The sequence below is a fragment of the Giraffa tippelskirchi genome, chromosome 14 (genome assembly GCF_054371585.1).
Source record: "Giraffa tippelskirchi isolate mGirTip1 chromosome 14, T2T-mGirTip1v1.2.pri, whole genome shotgun sequence".
NCBI lineage: Eukaryota > Metazoa > Chordata > Mammalia > Artiodactyla > Giraffidae > Giraffa > Giraffa tippelskirchi.
The window spans coordinates 65,377,173-65,400,203 of NC_137288.1; the positions used below are offsets into that span (position 1 = coordinate 65,377,173).

The window sequence follows — 23,031 nt, forward strand, 5'->3', positions numbered from 1 at the left end:
AGCATATTCCAAGACACGCATTCTGTCTTATAGGCTTGGCCGCTTAATAACAGTTTGGCCTTGAGCAAGTTATTTGAATTCCTTTCGCATCCATTTCTTCATCTGTACTCAAGTAGGTTGTGAAAGTTAAATCAGATAATACATCTAAAGTGTTTAGCACAGTGCTGGTAGATTATAAGCTCTCCAAAATGGTTTTCAATGCACGTTGGCATTTAACCTCCTCAGAGCTAAAGAGAGCCCCAGTTACACATGCCAACAGTATGGACTACAGAGGATCATCACTTAGCTGTAGTTTTATCATACAAACACTGGGTTTCATCCCAGATCCCCATCTTTATTAAGGTTCAGTTTAAATTGCTGGTAGGAACAGCCGATGATAGCAAATGCCCTGGTTCCATCACAGACAAATGAATTGAGTTCCACCAGACAAATAAATCTTCAGGAAGTAACCTAGACATCATTGGGCAATGATTGTATAAAAACATTGCACAAGAAGATGCTGAATATTATGCTGAGAACAAATAACAGTGTTACTGCAATCTAGTTTTGGTCCAGAGCTTTGCATGAAATCATAAGCAATTAACCCGCAGAGACCTCTGTCCATTAATAGTGACTCCGCTTTGATTTCAACAGAGTTCCGAGTAATATTATCTTTCTACGATTTGTATCTTTATACCAAAGTGAAAATATCTATCAATGAGTAATGAAGAATGGTAACTGAATAATATCATCAGTCTGTTGAAAAACTATAAAATGATCATTGATCTGTCAGCTAGATAATTCTATTGAACTTGACCTCTACTATAGACATACTTCGGAGGTATTGTGATTTGGTTCCAGACCATGACAACAAAGAAAATATCACAGTAAAGTGAGTTACAGGATTTTTTGTTCCCTAGTGCATATAAAAGTTATGTTTATAGTAGAATCTATTCAGTTCAGTTCAGTTCAGTCGCTCAGTCGTGTCCGACTCTTTGCGACCCCATGAATTGCAGCACGCCAGGCCTCTCTGTCCATCACCAACTCCCAGAGTCTACCCAAACCCACGTCCATCGAGTCGGTGATGCCATCCAACCATCTCATCCTCTGCCGTCCCCTTCTCCTCCCGCCCCCAATCCTACCCAGCATCAGGGTCTTTTCCAATGAGTCAACCCTTCGCATGAGGTGGCCAAAGTATTGGAGTTTCAGCTTCAACGTCAGACCTTCCAATGAACACTCAGAATTGATCTCTTTTAGGATGGATTGATTGGATCTCCTTGCAGTCCAAGGGACTCTCAAGAGTCTTCTCCAACACCACAGTTCAAAAGCATCAATTCTGCGGCGCTCAGCTTTCTTCACTGTCCAACTCTCACATCCATACATGACCACTAGAAAAACCATAGCCTTGACTAGACGGACTTTTGTTGGCAAAGTAACGTCTCTGCTTTTAAATATGCTATCTAGGTTGGCCATAACCTTCCTTCCAAGAAGTAAGTGTCTTTTAATTTCATGGCTGCAGTCCCCATCAGCAGTGATTCTGGAGCCCAAAAAAATAAAGTCGGACACTGTTTCCACTGTTTCCCCATCTATTTCCCATGAAGTGATGGGACCAGATGCCATGATCTTAGTTTTCTGAACATTGAGCTTTAAGCCAACTTTTTCACTCTCCTCCTTCACCTTCATCAAGAGGCTCTTTAGTTCTTCTTCTCTTTCTGCCATAAGGGTGGTGTCATCCGCATATCTGAGGTTATTGATATTTCTCCTGGCAATCTTGATTCCAGCTTGTGTTTCTTCCAGCCCAGCGTTTCTCATGATGTACTCTGCATATAAGTTCAATAAGCAGGGTGACAATATACAGCCTTGACGTATTCCTTTTCCTATTTGGAACCAGTCTGTTGTTCCATGTCCAGTTCTAACTGTTCCTTCCTGACCTGCATACAGGTTTCTCAAGAGGCAGGTCAGATGGTCTGGTATTCCCATCTCTTTCAGAATTTTCCACAGTTTATTGTGATCCACACAATCAAAGGCTTTGGCATAGTCAATAAAGCAGAAATAGATGTTTTTCTGGAACTCTCTTGCTTTTTCGATGATCCAGCGGATATTGGCAATTTGATCTCTGGTTCCTCTGCCTTTTCTAAAACCAGCTTGAACATCTGGAAGTTCACAGTTCATGTATTGCTGAAGCCTGGCCTGGAGAATTTTGAGCCTTACTTTACTAGCATGTGAGATGAGTGCAATTGTGCGGTAGTTTGAGCATTCTTTGGCATTGCCTTTCTTTGGGATTGGAATGAAAACTGACCTTTTCCAGTCCTGTGGCCACTGCTGAGTTTTCCAAATTTGCTGTAATAATAATAATCTATTAAGTGTGCAGTATTATATCTATACCTTCAGTAAAAATTGTTAAAAATGCTAACCATCATCTGAGCCTTCAGCAAGTCGTAGTTGTAATATCAAAGATCACAGATCACCATAACAAATATAACAATGGAAAAGCTTGAAATATTGTGAGAATGACCAAATGTGACAAAGATGACAGGAAACAAGCAAATGCTATTGGAAGCATGGCAGTAGACTTGCTAGACTTGCTCCATGCAAGGTTGCCACAAACCTTCAGCTTGTATAAAGCTCTGTATCTGCAAAGCAGGATAAAGCGAAGGGTGATAAAACGAGATGTGCCTGTAACAAAAATCAACAGAAATGATCCAGGAATTGCAAAAAAAAAAAAACTTACCTACTCTCCCCCACCCCCAACAGTGATAATTTCCTTAAGAAACCAAAGTGCAATATGAAAACACCATTTTACATTTCCCTGGAATCATTGCCACCATTCCTGCCTTTTCTTGATGTCTACCATCTGCACCTCTGTCAACTGGAAGTCTCTCCACATTGCGGTTCAGTGATTCATTCTCCCAGGTTGTTTTAAGTCTCTTTATATTGATACATTCATTGAGAATCTCAAATGCTAAGTTCAGTTTTTTCAGATTCTAAAATGCTGCTTTAATACCTGTTCAGTGTGGCAGGTAAGTTCATTCTAGACTGTGTTGTTGGGTGGAAATCTACTCTGCTCCATCCTGGGCTGGATGTATTTACGTGTCTAGACCAGGCTGACCCTAGGCCAAACTGTGTCTAACCTTCTAGACACCCTTCTGTTCTGACTCTGGAGTCCTTTTAATACTTGTGCCCTGTCTGCTTCCTATTCTGCTCATGCTCCCTGGATTGATATTTATTTATGGCTTCTAACTGAGATTTTGTCTACTCCTGCTCTAAAACCTGCTAAAACCCGGAGAAGGCAATGGCATCCCACTCCAGTGTTCTTGCCTGGAGAATCCCAGGGACGGCGGAGCCTGGTGGGCTAGCTAACCTTAGTACTTTGCCAGATACTCATGTTAAATGAATGGATGAGTGAACGGCCGCATGCATAGATGAATGGGTGAAGAATGAAGGTGATGGAATAAATTACTAAGGTCACTTGAGAAACTGTTTTTGCTAGTGAGAAGATGAATTTCCTCTACTTACCACCTTGATTTTCATCAAATTCCTTCTTTATTTCCAACTAAACTTGACCCCTGGGTTGAGAAGGTCCCCTAGAGAAGGGAAAGGCTACCCACTCCAGTATTCTGGCCTGGAGAATTCCATGGACTGTATAGTCCATGGGGTCACAAATTGTCAGACACAACTGAGCGACTTTCCCTCACTCAAGCTTCTTTCATGCTTCCTGTAAGTAAACGACTTTTAGGGTAGTGCTCCTTGAGGCAGCTCAACCATCTCTCCCACGTAGCATGCAGTTGGTAAGGGCTTCAGGTAGGGTGATCCCTGCAATGGTCACTAGAGGTCAGGACTGAGCTGGGAACCAGGTGGGCAGAGGGCCATTACGCTCAAAGCATCGAACTTGTTGGGAAATCAAGCCTAGTCCTGGTTTTAGAGCTGCTACTGCTGCTAAGTCGCTTCAGTCGTGTCCGACTCTGTGCGACCCCATAGACAGCAGCCCACCAGGCTCCGCCGTCCCTGGGATTCTCCAGGCAAGAACACTGGAGTGGGATGCCATTGCCTTCTCCGGGTTTTAGCAGGTTTTAGAGCAGGAGTAGACAAAATCTCAGTTAGAAGCCATAAATAAATATCAATCCAGGGAGCATGAGCAGAATAGGAAGCAGACAGGGCACAAGTATTAAAAGGACTCCAGAGTCAGAACAGAACAGGGATCCTGGAAACCCTTGGATACCCAGGCCATTATCAGGGGAAATGGGAACCACAATTTGGAGATAAAATTAGAACTTTTGCAGGAAGAGGAAACGAGCTAATGTTCTAACTACATCTGAGTGGGTTCTAACCACTATTACATATCTGTTAGATATCAATTAAAAACAATTTCCTTATAACATTTGCAATTACTCATAACTTTTGACCTTAATTTTTCATCTTAATTTGAGAGACCTCGCATAGTAATCAAAAGGGCATGTAAAATTGTCTCCTTCTCCCCAAGAAATTTTTTGATTATCTAATTTTACCATTCACAATATGTCTTGTTGTATATACAGTGAATCTCTATGTGTCCACCAAAAGCTGACCATGAATAAATTAGTATAAATTGTAGCAGAGACAACATAATATATGTGTAAGGAACAGTGTTTTGAAGAGTAGAGACTGAAAAGGGTTATTTATTTCTTCATTTTGGTAAATGTTTAAGAATAAGATAGTTCTAGTTGAAATTATCATAGTTTCAGAATGGAAAATAATAGGTTTTATGGGGCCTGAAATTTGTTATATTTGGGGGGAATCTCTTTTATTTGATTATAAATAAATTAATTATGAATACAAAATTACATATGGAAGCAAATAATTGTTTGAAATGACAAAAACAAAAGAAATTACAAATTCTTATAATTTGAAAAATATAAGAAACATCATAAAATCTAGGAATATTTTTGTTAACGAATTGTCTGATACATTCCTTTAATATCTTTTTTCCTGTGGGATTTTTGGCTATGTTCTTTTTTAAAATTTATTTATTTTTAATTGAAGAATAATTGCTTTACTACATGTTCTTTATATGATAAAGTTTGTAGGATCATTTTTTATAGATAGAATAGAAAAATATTTCAGTCTCTTTGTTAGCAGAGAATCTCTTTGTGATCAGAATGTGTGTGTGCAAGTTTGCATGTGTATACATGTGTGTTTTACTTATTGATTGTGTAGAAAAGATTTTTTTCATTTTCACACCACTTTGGTAGCATCATATACAAATTTGATCTGTAGACAAATCTGGCAGACCTCTGTGAGGTTTCTCTCATATATGAGCTGGAGGCTTTTAAAACTTTTCAGGTTTTTTTATGCCGTATCTAATCTTTAAGAACTATTTAAGTTGATGATGTTCATTTACCAGTTTGTCATTGCTGTCCTTGTTGTAATGATATATTTTAAAGTTTGTGTTATCTTTGCTGTCATCCATATTTTGCAGGAAATCAGCAAGAAAAGAAAATGTTTTACTAGTGTCTATGGATTCACTCCTCTTGTTAATTGAATATTCAAACTGTGAAAGAGGGTTGATTCATTACTTCTCTTTAAAATATATTTCCTCCTCTTAATAAATCATTGTTTTTGGTAGATGACTTTTATCTGATGGTTTTGTTACAGTCCTCTTCTTGATACTAGACTGATTTCATTGCTGATTATTATTGCTTTCACTTAATTTTCAGTTAATTTTTTATCAGAATTTTCTCTCAAATCTTTAAAGAATGCTGTTAGATATAAAAGAAGCTACTTTTCAATATGCTTAAATCAGGCATCTGTAAATACTCAGACTGTTTAAACTGTGATGAGAATGGTGATTTTTCAATTCAGCATTCCCTTAGCCAAGTAACCAAAATACTAACAGCTGCTGAGATATGTTTGATAGGTGATGGAGGAAGGGTCAGAATGGAAACAGACAGTGTTCTTATCCAAGGTAATTAAAATATCCTATTTTTGTAATTATAGCAAAAATATATGAACTTTTGATTATGCCATGCAAGTAAGGTAATCTGAAAATTTAAGCTTCTTTGGCTTTATGGCAAATCTTTTTATGAATGACCCCTAACATATGCATCTATAATTTGCATGCGAAAGTATGAACTATGACCCAATCATTTACAGTATAATCTGCGTGACACCAAGTCATGTCCAAAAAATTGTAATTTTCAGTTAAGAAAGACATGATCCTAAATTTTTTGCAAGCAACATCTGTATTAGTATTTGTAAATACACTGATACAGGAAATAGGGAAAAACAGTAACATACTTGAAAACCAGTGAAACAAAAGTTATATACCACATACACGTACTCACAGACTGCTTGCTAATACTAATAGCATGACCTGCTTTGAGATCTGATGAGAGGAACAACAGCCAACCATAATTCCATAATTTGATATCTCTAAAACCCAAATGCAGCATTTCCCTAAATCTTGCCAGCCATGCTCATCATATAATACCCAGGAAGTTCCACTCTGACTTAGATAATGAATGAGGAAGGACATATGATTCTTCTTGTGCATTGTCCCTGGTAAATAACCATCCAGATTATACCTTAAACAGAGCAGAATCTCAATAAACATTTGCTGATTTTAACTGAATTATTACTTTGTCAGGTGCTATTACCTATTTTGAAGTGCAGCTAGTGTGCTACCATTTAAGAATCTGATTCCTGGAATCTCAGTTTGTCCAAAGCTTATACATATAAATTTGACCCTTACCACTAAGCTCTAAGAGTTCTAAGAGTTCTAAGTTCTAAGAGTTCTGGACACTCTCTTTCTCCTCATCTTTTTAACCGAATTGCATTGTTCCAAGTTATGTGAGACCAACAGCACATGTAAAATATCACCTAAAATGCAAGGCACATCTGAACCAAGAATTGATTTTTTTCTTTGTAATCAGTGGATTAAAACTGTTGAATCAAATTACCATACCTGCCAGAGCTGTTAAATTTGTGTTGACTCAAATTGTTCCCCCAATAAGCACAAAGGTTCTGAATTTTTACATGTAGCCCATTGTTTGAACAATTGGATCCAAAATATAATTTGGTTTCTAAAAGTTCTGATAATTATTTTAATTTGTCAAACATGCATGATCCTTTAAAATTTTTTCTCTTTATTTTTGATTTGAATCTTTCCCTAACTTATCAAGTAGGCTTCTCTGAAAGCTCTCTTTAAAGTATTTATTTGTGTTACGTATCAGATTGCCCTTCATCTCACCAATCAAGACTGCAAATAACTATACAGTCTTCTTGAGAAAGGGTAGCATATGTAGGAAACCAGATAATCAAGAATTGTACTTTTCTCTCACTAATGTTGGCATTCCTTTAGAGCAAGGAGAATTCTTTTATGAAATGAGTTGTGATTCAATGAGTATGATATCTTTTCTTTCTCTGGAGAATGACAAGGGTTTTGGGTTAGAATAAAAGAACTATTTTTGAAGAATCTGATGAATGTTGTGTAAAATCAATGCTGTATTTTGCAATCTATGTTTTTTTTTTTCCTCTGTTACATACTAGTGAAATATTCTTAAAGCAGTTTCTGGTTGGAGGCATGATGATTAAGTTTGTTGTCGACTCCTTGGCTATTTGATTCAGAAAACACCTTCCCTGTTACTTACACAACAAGCACAATATGTGATGATTTTTCATTAATTCCACATTAATGCATTTAAATTTCATAAAGAAATTAAATTTCATTCAATTTGCTAAGTATTTGTGAAAGTGGTTAATGTGTACAGTATTGTGTTAGTAACTGCAGATGATATGGAAATAGAACAGATAAAAGTTTTGCTCAAGAAAGTCACAATGAAATAAAGAAAGTTAAAAAGCATCCAAATAAATAGAGTACAAAATTCAATAATAGAAATACCTAAAATGTGCAAAGTATTAAGAGTTAGAGAGGAAAATATGTCAGGTTTGGGAGGCATTGGGAAAGACTTTATGAATGAAGGATGATTTGAGATGAGTCTCAAAGTTTCGGGAGGGTGAGCAATAGACGGAGGTACCTCTTTCCAGCTTGGAAGTGACCAGAAGCAAATAAAACACAGAGGAAGAGGTTGAAGCCAACACATCCTACTGGATCTTAGAGCTAGCTTTTGTCATAAGTCCACTCTATGTCCTATAGACAAGCAAATTACTCTCGTTTATCTTCTCCCTAAAATGAAAATGTTGGACTCATGACTCTAACGTGCTCTGTAGTGTTCTGAAGTAGGAACAAATATCAGTGTAGCAAGTAGGAGCTAACGAGTGGTCACTCATTAGCTTTGTGTCACTAACCTGCTCAGGACTTGATAACTCATTTTAAAGCGAGTTTGAATGAGTCAGAAACCTCTACAAAATTCTCTCTGTAGCTCTGCAATTATAATTAAACAGGAAGCCAGAACCAAATTCTATTTTCATATCCTTACCAGAGGTAAAGGAGTGTTTCCTTTTTGTTCTTTTAATTGTGGGTGTTCTATTCCATCAGTGAATAGTGCTGTTCTTTGCCCACAGTGGTTGGTCAGTAAGTACATAGTGAGTGACCACTAGTGTCAGGAAATGTGGCAGGTCACTAGGTGGTCATGAGAAGGGTAGATGTGGTGCTTTGCAAGATGCTATATGTTCAGAGGGGGCGTATATACAAAGATAACTAGGAATCTTGGATGAAATACAATACATGTCCAAAAAAGTGGTAGAAAAAAATGTGGTATTCATTCATTAAACATTTAATTAGCTACATCTCTGTTCAGGATAAATGCCCGGGGAACCTAGAAATGATCTTGACCTACTCAGATATACTCCCTTAACTGAACTCATAATAACCGTAGCGAAAATTGCAGGCATGACAAATGCTATAAAAAATGTAAGGTACCATGAGCCCAAAAAAGCAGGGTACCGGATCTAGTATGATGGATTGTAGGAACATTTCTGAGGATGTGATGCTTGAGCTGAGATCTAAAGGATGCAGAGAGTGAAACTGGGAAAGAACTATTATTCAGGTCAGATGAGGTAGGTGGGAATGTGCATGTAGAGGACCAGGCTAAGAATGAATAGCTGGTGTTGCAGGTAAAGATGGGTTTGGTTAGAGACAGCACCTGGAATTTTATGTGAAATGGAAAGCTATCCAGAGGATTTTAAACAATAAATAACAGAAGTCGACTATATCTTGAAAATATCATTTTGGCTGCAATGTGGAAAACAGACTGGAGGAATGAAGGGTGAAAACAGGGAGGGCAGTTAAGAGGCTATTGCATGAGGCAAGAGATGATGACTTGAACTTGTAGGGTTGCCCCAGGTTTTCAGTTTTGTAAAAAAATGCAGTATTTGGAAAGAGCAATAAAGTGAATGCAATAATATAGGGTATGTTCGAATGTGGATTCTAAAACTAAACCAAATGAACAAAGAAAACAAAACTCACAGATACAGAGGGCATAATAGTGGTTTTTGCCAGAGGGGAGGGGGCTTCAGAGTGAATACAATGGATGAAAGTTGCCAAGAGAATAAATGTGAAAAGTTCTCATCACACACATTAGAAAAAAATAAATCATAACTTTGTATTGTAACTGGGTGGTAACTAGACTTACTGTGGTGATTATTCCACAGGACATGCAAGTATTGAATCATTATGTTGTATACACCGAAACTAATATGTTATATGTCAATTATACCTCAATAGATTTAAAAAAAACTTACAATAAAGATGTTTCTAAATAGTTACTTGTAAGCTGCTTTCAGCTCAATATTTTTTCAGTGAAAGGAAATTACCCAAACTCTAATTGATGTAGCCTAATGTTTAACAGTACTTTTAATAAAGACATTTCTAACTAAGAAAAAAACAAAGAAAGGAAACGTGGAGAACTTTGAGTGAGAGAGATGGTGTCCTCTTCAGGCAGGGAAGGCAGAAAAGTGAAAGTACCTGGGTTAGATCCCCGGTTTCGGAAGATCCGCTGGAGAAGGGATAGGCTACCCACTCCAGTATTCTTGGGCTTCCCTTGTGGCTCAGCTGGTAAAGAATCCGCCTCCAATGCAGGAGACCCCAGTTGGATTCCTGGGTCAGGAAGATTCCCTGGAGAAGAGAATGGCTACCCACTTCAGTACTCTGGCCTGGAGAATTCCAGTCCATGGGGTCGCAAAGAGTCAGACACAACTGAGTGGCTTTAACTGGAGCTCTGTGTATATTGTCACCCTGCTTATTTAACTTATATGCAGAGTACATCATGAGAAATGCTGGGCTGGAAGAAACACAAGCTGGAATCAAGATTGCTGGGAGAAATATCAATAACCTCAGATATGCAGATGACACCACCCTTATGGCAGAAAGCGAAGAAGAACTAAAGAGCCTCTTGATGAAAGTGATAGAGGAGAGTGAAAAATTTGGCTTAAAGCTCAACATTCAGAAAACTAAGATCATGGCATCTGGTCCTACCACTTCATGGAAAATAGATGGGGAAACAGTGGAAACAGTGTCAGACTTTATTTTTTTTGGCTCCAAAATCACTGCTGGTGGTGATTGCAGCCATGAAATTAAAAGACGCTTACTCCTTGGAAGAAAGGTTATGACCAACCTAGATTGTATATTTAAAAACAGAGACATTGCTTTGCCAACAAAGGTCTGTCTAGTCAAGGCTATGGTTTTTCCAGTGGTCATGTATGGATGTGAGAGTTGGACAGTGAAGAAAGCTGAGCGCCGAAGAATTGATGCTTTTGAACTGTGGTGTTGGAGAAGACTCTTGAGAGTCCCTTGGACTGCAAGAAGATCCAACCAGTCCATCCTAAAGTGGAGATCAATCCTGGGTGTTCATTGGAAGGTCTGATGTTGAAGCTGAAACTCCAATACTTTGGCCACCTCATGCGAAGAGTTGACTCATTGGAAAAGACCCTAATGCTGGGAGGGATTGGGGGCAGGAGGACAAGGGGACGACAGAGGATGAGATGGTTGGATGGCATCACCGACTCGATGGACATGGGTTTGGGTGGACTCCGGGACTTGGTGATGGACGGGGAGGCCTGGCGTGCTGCAATTCATGGGGTCGCAAAGAGTCAGATACAACTGAGCGACTGAACTGAACTGAGCTGAACTGACTCTATTATGCAATGTGGAGAAGGTATTGAATATGAGAGTTAGATTGAATACCAATCTTAGGAAATGGAAGTATATTCCTTAAGTAATAAAGGACAAAAGCCTGTTTTTGAATTAATGGGCAAGGTCATTGGAGAGGCAAGCTTTTTTTCCTTTTCTTTTTAATTGGAGAATAATTGGCTTCTCCAATGGCTCAGTAGGTAAAGAATCTGCCTGCAATGCAGGAGATGCAGGAAACATAAGTTTGATCTCAGGGTCAGGAAGATCCCCTGGAGGAGGAAATGGCAATCCTCTCCAGTATTCTTGCCTAAAAAGTTCCATGGACAGAGGAGCCTGACAGGCTACGTACAGTCCAAGGGTCACAAAGAGTCGGACACAACCAAGCATGGGGCAGAATTGTTTTACAAAGTTGTGTTGGCTTCTGACACACAGCGATGCGCAAATCAGCCATAATAGATATACATTGCCTCCCGCTTGAGCTTCCTTCCCACCACCCTCACCCCACCCCTCCAGGTCATCACAGAGTGCTGGGCTGGGCTCCCTGTTGTATAAGGGGCAGGCTTGGTCTTTATTCTGTACTGAATATCAAGAAATGTGCTTGAGGACCTAACATCACAGTGGGGATAATTAAAATATCTCATTTCCCTTCATTCTCCCTGCATGTCTTGTCTCCCGGAGGTTATAACTTGGGAAGTAAATCAAGATTTCAACTGAAACTGTTACCAAAGCACTCCGAAGTTCCTGTTGATTCTCATTATTATTTTTCCAGTTGGGCTTAACTCCTAAGGTTCTTTAACATGCCAGTCTTGTCTTCCTTCTCAGATGGGTGAGAACAGTTTCCTTCCCTAAAGAGAAATATTTCCATTTAAATAGATTCAGTGCCTCAGAATATAGAGTTGTTTTGGTTCTAGGGTTTGCATAAGAAATGTAGTACATTTCTGCCATGTGAGTTTAATTCCCTCCCTCAGAAAAATGGACTTATCCTTAAAGATTGTTCTATTTGGATTGTGACAAAATACATTAACTCATAGATATACTTAATAAGAAACACCAAATATTAAAATGGGAAAAAGGACCCAACATCCCCTGCCTACATACAGCTGTTTGTAAACCATCACTCAGGTTTATCCTTTATTCACGGCAGACTCAACCTGGCAGTAACAACTACTGGGCTGCCACATAACTTTTTCTTTTCCTAACACCAATGCTTTTCTTATTTATAAAGCAGTGAAGAAGAAAAACCCAGTAAGTCAAAAATCCTATGTGTTGATAAATCTCATTGCCTCAATTCAAAATAGATCTAATAGGACTGTTGCAGAGAAGTCAGTTCTGACTGTATACTGGAAACTTTCTTTGACTTGCTTTTGTTGTTATGTTGGTGGTGGTGTTCAGTCGCTAAGTCGTGTCTGACTCTTTGTTCCCCCGTGGACTGCAGCACGCCAGGCCTCCCTGTCCCTCACCATCTCCTGGAGTTTGCCCAAGTTCATGTCCATTGAATCAGGGATGCCATCCAACCATCTCATCCTCGACCACCCTCTTCTCCTTTTGCCTTCAGTCTTTTCCAGCATCAGGGTCCTACAATCATACATAATGGCTTGCCTCAAAGGATCCCACCTGTCTGCCTGACTGTAAATGCATTTACGAGCCAAGAAGGGCCAAGGATTGCTGGCAACTACCAAGAGCCAGGAGAGAGGCGTGGGACAATTTATTCCTCAGAGTTTCCACGAGGAACTGACCCGGCTAACACCCTGATTTTGTGCTTCTGATAAATTTCTGTCATTTTAAGCCCTCTGTGTGAGGGCTCAGTCACTAAGTCATGTCAGACTCTGTGACCCCATGGACTATAGCCCAACAGGCTCGTCTGTCCAGGGAATTTTCCAGGCAAGAATACTGGAGTGGGTTGCCATTTCCTTCTCCAGGGGATCTTCCCCACCCAGGGACTGAGCCCATGTCTTCTGCATTGGCAGGTGGATTCTTTATGGCTGAGCCACCTGGGAAGCCTTTATGCCATGCAGTTGGTGACAATTGGTGATGACTGCCCTGGAAACTGAAGAACTCCCTTCCAGTCTAACTTTATTTCTGTCTATTCTCCTCTTGCTTACTCTGCTTCAGCCACAGTGGCCTCTCTGCTGCTACTTAGACAACCAGAACATACTCCTATCTTGAGTCTTTGCACTTGCTATTTCCTCTCTCGGAAATTGTTTTCCCCCAGATACGTGAGTGACTTGCCCAGTCATCTCCTTAGATGCTTTGCTCAAAGATGACTTCTTTCTCTAGGGCTTCTTTGATCATCTTATTTTAAATTGCACACCTTCCTCTTCTCCCTACCCACTCCTTGTCCTTCTCCCTGCTCCATTAGTCTTTCCAGCAGGTATCACTCCTTGGCAGATATTTTACCCCTTTATTTGCATTTTGGATGGCTCCTTCCTCTAGTCTGTGGGCTGCGTGGGTGCAGATCTTTACTGCTTCTGTCACGGCTGTATCCCCAACACTAGTAACAGTGTGTGTCTCAGCATACCCAGGCAGAGGAAGAAAAGCTGAAACCCAAGAAGTTTACTTTACTTCCTCCAGCAAAAAAAAAAAAAAAAAAAAAAAAAATGGCACTTGTTATTTGCCTCTACAAGGATGCAGGTACTGGCTACTGCAGCTGCTGACCCTCAAGACACCGTGAAAGGAAGGAGTTCAGGGTGGAGATCAGAAATGAAGCACTCTGTGCTCTGGGGGAAACTGAGAGAATAAGCCTTTAGATAGTTAGATATATGTTCGGAAGACTTTATGAGCCCAGTTCTTACATCTCCTTATATCTAGAAAAGCACTAAGGTCATCAACGGTGCCATCTGCTCCTCCTGACTAGCAGCAAGCCTCTGCGGAGGTGTGTGCTTGACTGCACATGCTACCGCTTCACTCAAATCGTAGTTTGTACCGACCTCTCCCCTACCTCTTCAGTGCGGTTTCTCAGAGCTATCTGAGATGCTGTCTCCCAGGTGACAGTCCTCATTTTGCCGCCAATATAACTTAACTCACAACTTTCGTGTTGTGCATTTTGTTTTCAGTCAATACTTCACATTTATTTTTCTAACTAACTGATCCACCCATCAAATATTTATTGAGTCTCTAAGCTCAATGGTTTGATCTATAAAACTTGGTCCTGGCCCACAGGGAGCTTAAAACTTAAGAGGATAAATAACATATACAAAAGAAAAGAAGTAAGTGAGGGTAACGGAAAGTCTCTAAAGTGAGAGTATCATTTTCCTGTACTGTGTCCAAAAGTATTTTGAGCATTTAAAATATTTTATTAACTTTATAGTTTTGTGTATCATGCTTTCTGAAAAGTCACAATACAGACCAGTGAGTGATGCAAAACGCAAAGTCCTTCCAAAAGCACGACGTGCTCAAGAGCCCAGCAAGGGAGAGGTCATCTCAGGCAGACCTTCAGGGAGGGTGTTTGGGTAAGGCTATTGAAGGGAGGCTTGATTTTGGTTGGTAGAGATTACCAGAATGTACTCCAAGAACAGCAAATAATGCTGTAATATACTGTGTGTTAATACAGTGCTCTGGCAAATGTGCAGTGTCTCCAGCCTTAGTGGGAGAGAAGCCAGGAAAGGGAGGTGATAGACCAAAATATCCTCTGTGTGATTTGGTTCCTCTAATGCTGTTTGACAGAGAAACGAGTCAGAGGAGTCTGTCATTCAAAAACTTTGGGACTCGGGCTTCCCCCCGCCACCCCCCACAACCCTCCTGCCTCATTAGTTTCTTCTCCCTTGGCGCCATCCATCTTAAGTACTAAAGCCCCATACTCAATCCAGGACCGCAACAAGAATCTGATCCTCGTGTAACCTGGCAAATTGGCTGACTGAGAGTATTAACTGAAACTGTTTTTCATTCTTGGTTTGCCCGAAGGGGGTAGTATTGAGAAGGGAAAGTTTCCAAGTTCTCACTCCCGATTATGGTGTTCGTCACCTCTAATCAAGGCGTCTCTCTTCGGCAGACCTGACATCCGAAACACTGCAGTTTCTCACTCGCACATTCTTCTTCACGGTCAACCATGCCCTGTCTTGCATGTAGTAGGTACTCATGAAAGGTAGTTAACTTTGATTTATATTTAATTTGGCTTGTTTATTGGTTGCTGTCTCTTCTTCTTAATCTTCCCTAGATGTAAGCCCTTGATTACATTCACCATCTTCCCATTCCCTCATCGAGGTTGCAGAACTGGACACATATCAGACACCTTATTAAAACTTGTCTAACTGAACTCAGTTCTCATGGAATAAATACCGTGTCCCTGCTCTCATATCTATGTGGGTAAATTTCAAATCTATATACCTGACCAGACATTTTCTTTCAACCCTGTATCTCCTGAAGTGTAATATTCTAAACAGATGTTGAATATATAATCAGGAGATAGGGATTAAAGTGTTGGCTATGCTCTCTGCTGAGTATATGTGTTTAGAGCAAAACCTAATCTTTCTGTTGTATGGCTTTCTCATATGAAAAATAGAGGTGATAGTAATCGTATCCATATCTCATTTGGAAAATGGGCTGAGATGGGTGAGTGAGCTTTGCGAGTAGTTGTGCTTTCCTAGGTCACCTTGTGGTGATGGAATGTCTCCCCTTGGATATTTGCCATCATGTCCTCAACACTCAATCCCTCTACAAATTCTGTTCCTCTTTGGAATTTTCCTTTGTCTATTAATGACACTGCCACTCCCTTAGGTTTAAAATTGGTTGCTATTTTTTAATTGTCCCTTTGTTTTCTTTAGTTGCTCTTCAGGTGTACTGATTCTTCCTTCAAAATGTATTTCACACTCGTCTACTCCAGGGTAGAAATTTGTCCTAAACTCCTGCTTTTGTCTTCTGACTGATATCTATTCTTCGTGATATTTCACAACCCCAACCTGCTTCAAACATCACCAACCAGATTTATTTTCAAAAAACACTGCTGGGTCATCATACTTTCCAAACATCATATTTTCCTCCACATGTTTTCCACTGTACGTCTTTGATTCATTCTTTTGTTCTTTTCATTAACTTTTTAACATCTTTTAAATGCCAATTTCATGCCTAGGCTACTTACAAGGTGCTAAGGATGCATAAGAAAAGACCCACAGATTCAGGAAGACTTTTGAGTTCTCATTAGAATGAAGACATTTAAATTCTGCATCTATCCTGCCCCTCCAACCTTCATTTCCTTTCCCTTCAAGCTCAATGCTCACCCCTAGCCCACTCCAGGCAACCTCGATTCTTCACTTTTCCATGACTAAAATGTTGCATTCGATCTGATTTCAAGATACTGTTCATGCTCCCCAGCCCAGAATGTCCTTCATTTGTTAAGCAAACGTATTGATCAAGGCACTTTGTGCAAGGCAAAATCCTTTCTGCTTATACTTGTGGGTCTAATTTAAAATGTGCTTTGTCCCAGTTGAACTCAAGTTGAAAATCCTGATGGCTTCACCTGTGCCTTCTGGGGATACTGGACGCTGAATTATTCACTGCCTTATGATTTTGCTTTCTTGTGTGTTTGTCTTGCCTGTGCACAAAGAGATGATAAGCTCAAGAAGTCTAGAGGCTTGTTAACTTCCTGTATTCCCTCCCCCCGTGATACACCCAGCCCCACCACACAGTGAGCTGCCTACAGAAAACATGCTGCAAATGCTTTTTAATAAAATGAAATATTGAAGAGTGAGATACTGGCCTACACCTGTTGCTCACTGTGATAAAGCAACTTACTAATGTTTGTTTTGAGGAAGATGAGTTCTATCAGGAAATGGAATTAGGCATGGGCATGCTTGCACATACAGATACATACCCACACACACATACCCACACACACACACAGACATACACACAGACACACACACACAGATACACACACAGACTTCCCTATTCAGTCAAATATGTTTGAAGAATAATGGGGTAAATGAAATTAAACGAGTTTATTTATAGCAGGACTCCTCAGATACTTTAATATGCTAGTAAAAATTGACTTCTTCCAACCAGAACTGTAGTTTCTCAAATTTATTTAGCTACAAAACACAGATGTTTTTGTTGTGGCTCATTTTCAGTATTAGTGAGCAACAGTCACACACCTCTGGAATGTGACTCAGTTTTAGACTCAGTAAACCGACGAGTTCCTCGAGTTCAGTTCCAGATTTGAAATAGCTGCAGGAAGTAACACAGGGCTTCATTCCATTTCATCATCTTCATGGTAACCCTCCAGAGATTATCAAAAGCTGCAAATAATACAAACAAATATGAAGCAAAGCACCCCTGGAATGTTACAAATGGGGTCATTATTGGAGAATAAAAGGGCAGTGATGACCGTATATGTCTAGCTTATAGAGGTTATGTAGCAGGTAGAATTGAAGCTGGCAGGCTTATGCAGTGAACAACGGATTAAGATTCAGAACTGGGTCCCATTCTTGCCTTGCCCTTAACTGCCCTAAGAAGTGAGCAGATAATTTAATGTGTCCAGTTGCCAGTATTTTTTCCATTTATAAAATGAAGTGAAGTGAAAGTTGCTCAGTCGTGTCCAAATCTTTGTGATCCCATGGACTATACAGTTCATGGAATTCTCCAGACCAGAGTACTGGAGTGGGTAGCCGTTCCCTTCTCCAGGGGATCTTCCCAACCCAGGGATTGAACCCAGGTCTGCCACATTACAGGCAGATTCTTTACCAGAGAAACCACCAGGGAAGCCCATAAAATGAAGTTCAGTTCAGTTCAGTCGCTTAGTCGTGTCTGACTCTTTGTGACCCCATGGACTGCAGCACGCCAGGCCTCCCTGTCCATCACCAACTCCGGGAGTTTACTCAAATTCATGTCCATCGAGCTGGTGATGCCATCCAACCATCTCATCCTCTGTTGTCCCCTTCTCCTCCCGCCTTCACTCTTTCCCAGCACCAGGGTCTTTTCCAATGAGTCAGTTCTTTGCATCAGGTGGCCAAAGTATTGGGGTTTCAGCTTCAGCATCAGTCCTTCCCATGAACATTCAGGACTGATCTCCTTTAGGATGGACTGGTTGGATCTCCTTGCAGTCCAAGGGACTCTCAAGAGTCTTCTCCAACACCACAGTTCTAAAGCATTACTTCTTCTGTGCTCAGCTTTCTTTATAGTCCAACTCTCATAAAATGAAGAGGTTAGGTTAGATAAGTACTAGTGTCTAAGTGCCTGTGTTTCTGTCCTTTTCATTTTAGTTCTGTCTTACTCTGCATGCAGATTCACGATGTATGCCTCCAGACATCTACGTAGTGCATGAAATGCTAGAAATCTCCAATCAGGGATGTGGATGTACCGGTGCCTGACTTTAGTTTTATATGCCCTCTGGTAGTTTCTGTGCAGTTCCCCAGAGAGAATAAACTCAGCTTGTTGGTTCTGAAATGTCATTGCTGTTACTCATTCTAAAGTGAAGAAGTGATGCCTGCAGAGGGAACTTTTAATGTGAATCACAGAGCTAAATCATCACTAACTAATGCATTGTAATGTGACTTTCCTAATGGCTTCTTTAGAAGGTTGCTACTGGTTCACTTTGGGCTCTTCCTTTAATAGTACTAAATGATGAGAATGTAGGCATTTGGCCACAGCTGATAAGAAACCTTTGAAGACTATCCAGTTCACTTCAGTTGTGAATGAATACAAATTTGGTCTCTAGACTTAAACAGAGAAGGTGGGAACACTTTGGTCTATCACAAAGATTTTTCCCATCTTGAAAGCCAAAGATTTTTTTTTTTTTGTCCAAGACTTTTGACATATTGCCTAAAGGAAATGAAACACTAAAGTACTTTCTCCATTTTTCCTCTGAAATGTTTGCTCTAATACTCCCCAAGCAGGTTTGCACATGGGTAAATAATCCGGAAGGGAAAATAACTCTACACACAACCAAGGTTTACCCAGTGGCTCACACCAACGTGCAGTAGGCAGTATTGACTTTTCAGGAGTCACCAGCTGTTCTAACTAAATGGTTAGAGGTCATAGTATAATCCTCCTGTGAGATAATAGCCGTGAGGGCATTTGATTGCAATAGCTATTTAACTCCCCATATTTTCAAGAGAACCACCAGTAGAAGGTGACTGATTAATGGTCTTTCTTTCAAACAAGATACAACTAAAAATAATATAAGTAAGACCTGTTGGTATCAAGGTGTTCACCAACACAGTGAGACAATCATTTTATTTTTGTATTTTAGATAATGACCCTGAATAGCGTGAAGTCAGCAAACATTGTTTATCTTCCATTTCTATCTTATTTAATGTACACTCATTTCGTTCTATCTGGTCAGTCCTCAAGGAGTGGAAGTTAGACTTTGGTTCTTTTGCTTGCTTCCCACAATTCACCAAAGAGCACACAAAATCACCACCATTGCTGCCCTCTGCATGAAGAGTGTTGCTATTATTGTATGGTTGAGCTCTGCCTACTGTGTGGATGCAGCAAGCTCAGCCTTATCGCCAATGTGTGCTTAGTCGCTCAGTCATGTCCAACTCTTTGCAACCCCATGGACTGTAGCCCGCCAGGTTCCTCTGTCCATGGGGATTCTCCAGGCAAGAATACTGGAGTGGGTTGCCATGCCCTCCTCCAGGGGATCTTCCCAACCCAGGGATGGAACTCAGGTCTCCTGTATTGCAGGCAGATTCTTAACCGTCTGAGCCACCAGGGAATCCATATAGAGGAATCCAATTGTAACAGAATGTTTTGCTCCATTAAAGTAACCTAGAATCATTTCAGGGAATTCCTGTATTGAGGGAGCCAGTGAAAAATTAAATGATGATCAGGGACATAATGATAAATAAGAGACGACCCTTTCTGCCAAGAATCCCAAGCCAGTAGAGACACAGAGAAGTCAGGCCAGCACCAACCACAGCACCATCCAGTAGGAGCCACTGCAGACAAGGAAGGTGCATGGTGACTGGATGGCTGCCCTGGAGGAGGTGAAACTTGAGCTCCCATTGAGAGGTGGAGTAGAAGTTCATTAGGTAGATAAACGGGAAATTGTTTTAACAGTAAATCCAAAGAAAAGATGGGGTTAGAGAGTGAAGCATGTTATAGGAATGGAAAAATGTTCCCTATGGATAAAGCATGAAGGTGTTTGTGGAGATGGGAGAACTGTGATGCTATAATAATAGGTGATGGTCAAACAGTGAAGAGCCTTGAAGGGCGAACAATCTTGAAATTAAAAAAAAAAAAAATTATTGCCTCAAGTCAATAAAGAGCCATTGAGAACTTTTATATTCTCTTTCCTACACTCAAAGTAAATATTCTTTTCATATACACTGAAAGTGAACACCCACAGGCTTTCTATATTTGATTTCATCTTTGCCTCTTGTCTCTTATATTCTCATCAGCAAACTACCAGGCAGGCAACATTAACAATCTAATCTAACCTTCACTTTCTCATGATTTCATGTAATCATATACAAATGTATAAAAGCACGCATAGATGGAGTTGTCTTTGTTTAAAAAGAATTTACTTATGTTTTCTTTTCTTTTCTGCATCTTGCTTTTCTCACTTAATGCCTCTTTGAAGCTCCTCCAAATTAGCTTACATTTTCAAGGCTTCATGAAATGTGAATATCATATTTTCCATGTTTACTTAATTCATCTGTTCATCTATTGTTATGGCTTTTCTTTGCCTCCAGCTTATATATACTTATGTGTGTGTGCATGCTCAGTTGCTGTAGTCATATCCGACTCTTTGTGACCTGTGGACTGTAGCCCACCAGGCTCCTCTGTCCATGGGGATTCTCCAGGCAAGAATACTAGAGTGGGTTGTCATTCCCTTCTCCGGGAATCTTCCTGACCCAGGGATCAAACCTGAGTCTCCTGCATCTACTGCATTGACAGGCATGTTCTTTACTCACTGAGCCACCTGGGAAGCCCCTATATACACATACACATACCTATATATTCTTACAAACCAGTTTCTATTTCTAGGGTGAATACTTGATTTTAATAAATTTCCATATTATATTCTCAGGCAGTTACAACAGCACACATATCTGCTAGCAGTACATGAGGACACCTTTTATTACACAACTTTTACAGCACTGGATGATATAGTTCTTTTTCCTTTTGGATGATCCATTGTGTATTAAATTTTAACATTATAGCCACCTCATTATTACAATAAAGCACAATTTCTTCTATTCACCATTTGGATTTCATCTTTTGGGAATAGCTTTCTGTTTTTTGCCCAATTTAGTTGTATAATTTTTTCTTGTTAAATTTTGAGAGCTCTTGATCTATGGTTTGTGATAGTAATATTTATTCAAAATCTATTTTGTCTGATGAATTTTAATAATGGTACATTTTGCCATACAAAAGATTTAACATTTATATGTTATCTTTTCATTTTTAACATTGGTGTTTCTGGTTGTAGTTAAGAAGGTCTTCTTTTCTCCTACACTGTACATGTATTTAATGAGATGTTCTTTCACAATTTTGTGGTGTTATTTATTTTAATTAAGTCTTTAATTCACGTGGCATTTATTTTTGTATATAACATATGTTGGGTCCAATTTCTTTCCCTTCTAGTTAAGTAGCCTATTGGGCCAAATGATTTATTAAGTAAGCTGCTCTTTCCTTCATTACACCAAAATATTTCAATACAACCTAGTTGTTGTCATTCAGTTGCTATGTCGTGTCTGACCCTTTGTGACCCCATGGACTGTAGCACGCCAGGCTCCTCTGTCCTCCAATGTCTCCCAGAGTTTGCTATCACCTACAAAACTCTTCTATATTCTGGGATCTTTTTCTGGATTCTCAAATCTGTTTCATTGATTGATTTTTTCTGTTCCTATGCCAATACTATGTATTTTAAGCATAGCCTTAGAGTACTTTATACCATCTTCAGAAAGGGCAAGGCTTATCCCTTCTTGAACATTATTTTTCAAAATTTTCTTCACTCATTAATGTTAGCATCATTTGATCTGATTCAAAAAAATCTCTTTTGGGGTCTAATTAGAATTGAATTAAATTTATATATTAATTTTGGGAGCAAAGTCTCTAAAGTTTTCCTCACTTAAGTTCTGTCTGTTTCTTGTTAAACTGAAGAATCTTCAGCTGTGGCTAGGCCTGGCCAGATGTGTATTTTAAATGTTCAGTGCAGCATCAGAACGGAGAAGACTTCAGTAAAACCACATGAGGAAGTCCATTATGTGATATTGTCACTATGCAAAAGATGCTGAGTCCAGGGTACGGCAGTGACAGGTGGGCCAAGAAGGGACTGAAAAGAGAGTTATTTTGCAGATAAAGATCAACATCAATTTTTAATGGAATCAATTCAGAAGTTAAAGGAGACATAGAAGTATTTAATGACTTAGGTTTTTGTGCCATTCATAATCAGATGACAGAGTAAGGTAAACATTTCCAAGAGGAGAAAGACAATGAGCTCGATATTGGACATAATTTCATTTTTAAAGTGTCTAGTAATATGAATTTGGAGTTGAAGTGAGAGATATAGTTTAGAAGCAAAAGAGGGTATCATAGGGTGAAGATTATAGTTGAGGGGTGTGTATGTATGTGGAGAGGGTGAGATTGCCCCCAAAGACCACGCAAAATAAGAAGATAAAAGTTCTTTAAAGAACTCTTCCACTCTCTCTTTAAAACATCGCATCAGATCTATGTTTGGCAAGGTGATAAAGGATATTTCTACTTGTGAAGAAGCCAGACGGGGGATAAATCTTCACTCAGTTTTCCCAAAATAGATGGATAGACTAAAACCAGCAGCCTAGGACACTGTGATCTGAAGACTGCTGGCAAAAATATTTACTTTGTTTATGATGTTGAGGAAGTCTAGTCACTAATTTAGTCAATAAAAATGTATCATCCATATTACTTGATGGAGTAAAGACTTGCTCATTTGCACACATTCATTGACATACATGCAAATACGCACAAACACATTGATTTATTCAAAAGCTCCTCTGATTTCTTCGTGATGCTTTTGCTTTTTGATGAGCTGCCATGTTTATTTCTAATGATGAGTTTCTTTAGAG

General features: G+C 39.6%; 1 protein-coding gene across 18 annotated transcripts in view; it reads left to right on the forward strand.

Annotated features, from left to right (window-relative positions):
* Positions 1-23,031, forward strand: part of RAB27B (RAB27B, member RAS oncogene family) — a 217,506-nt gene that overhangs the window by 73,865 nt on the left and 120,610 nt on the right. The gene's annotated exons all lie outside the window — the stretch shown is intronic.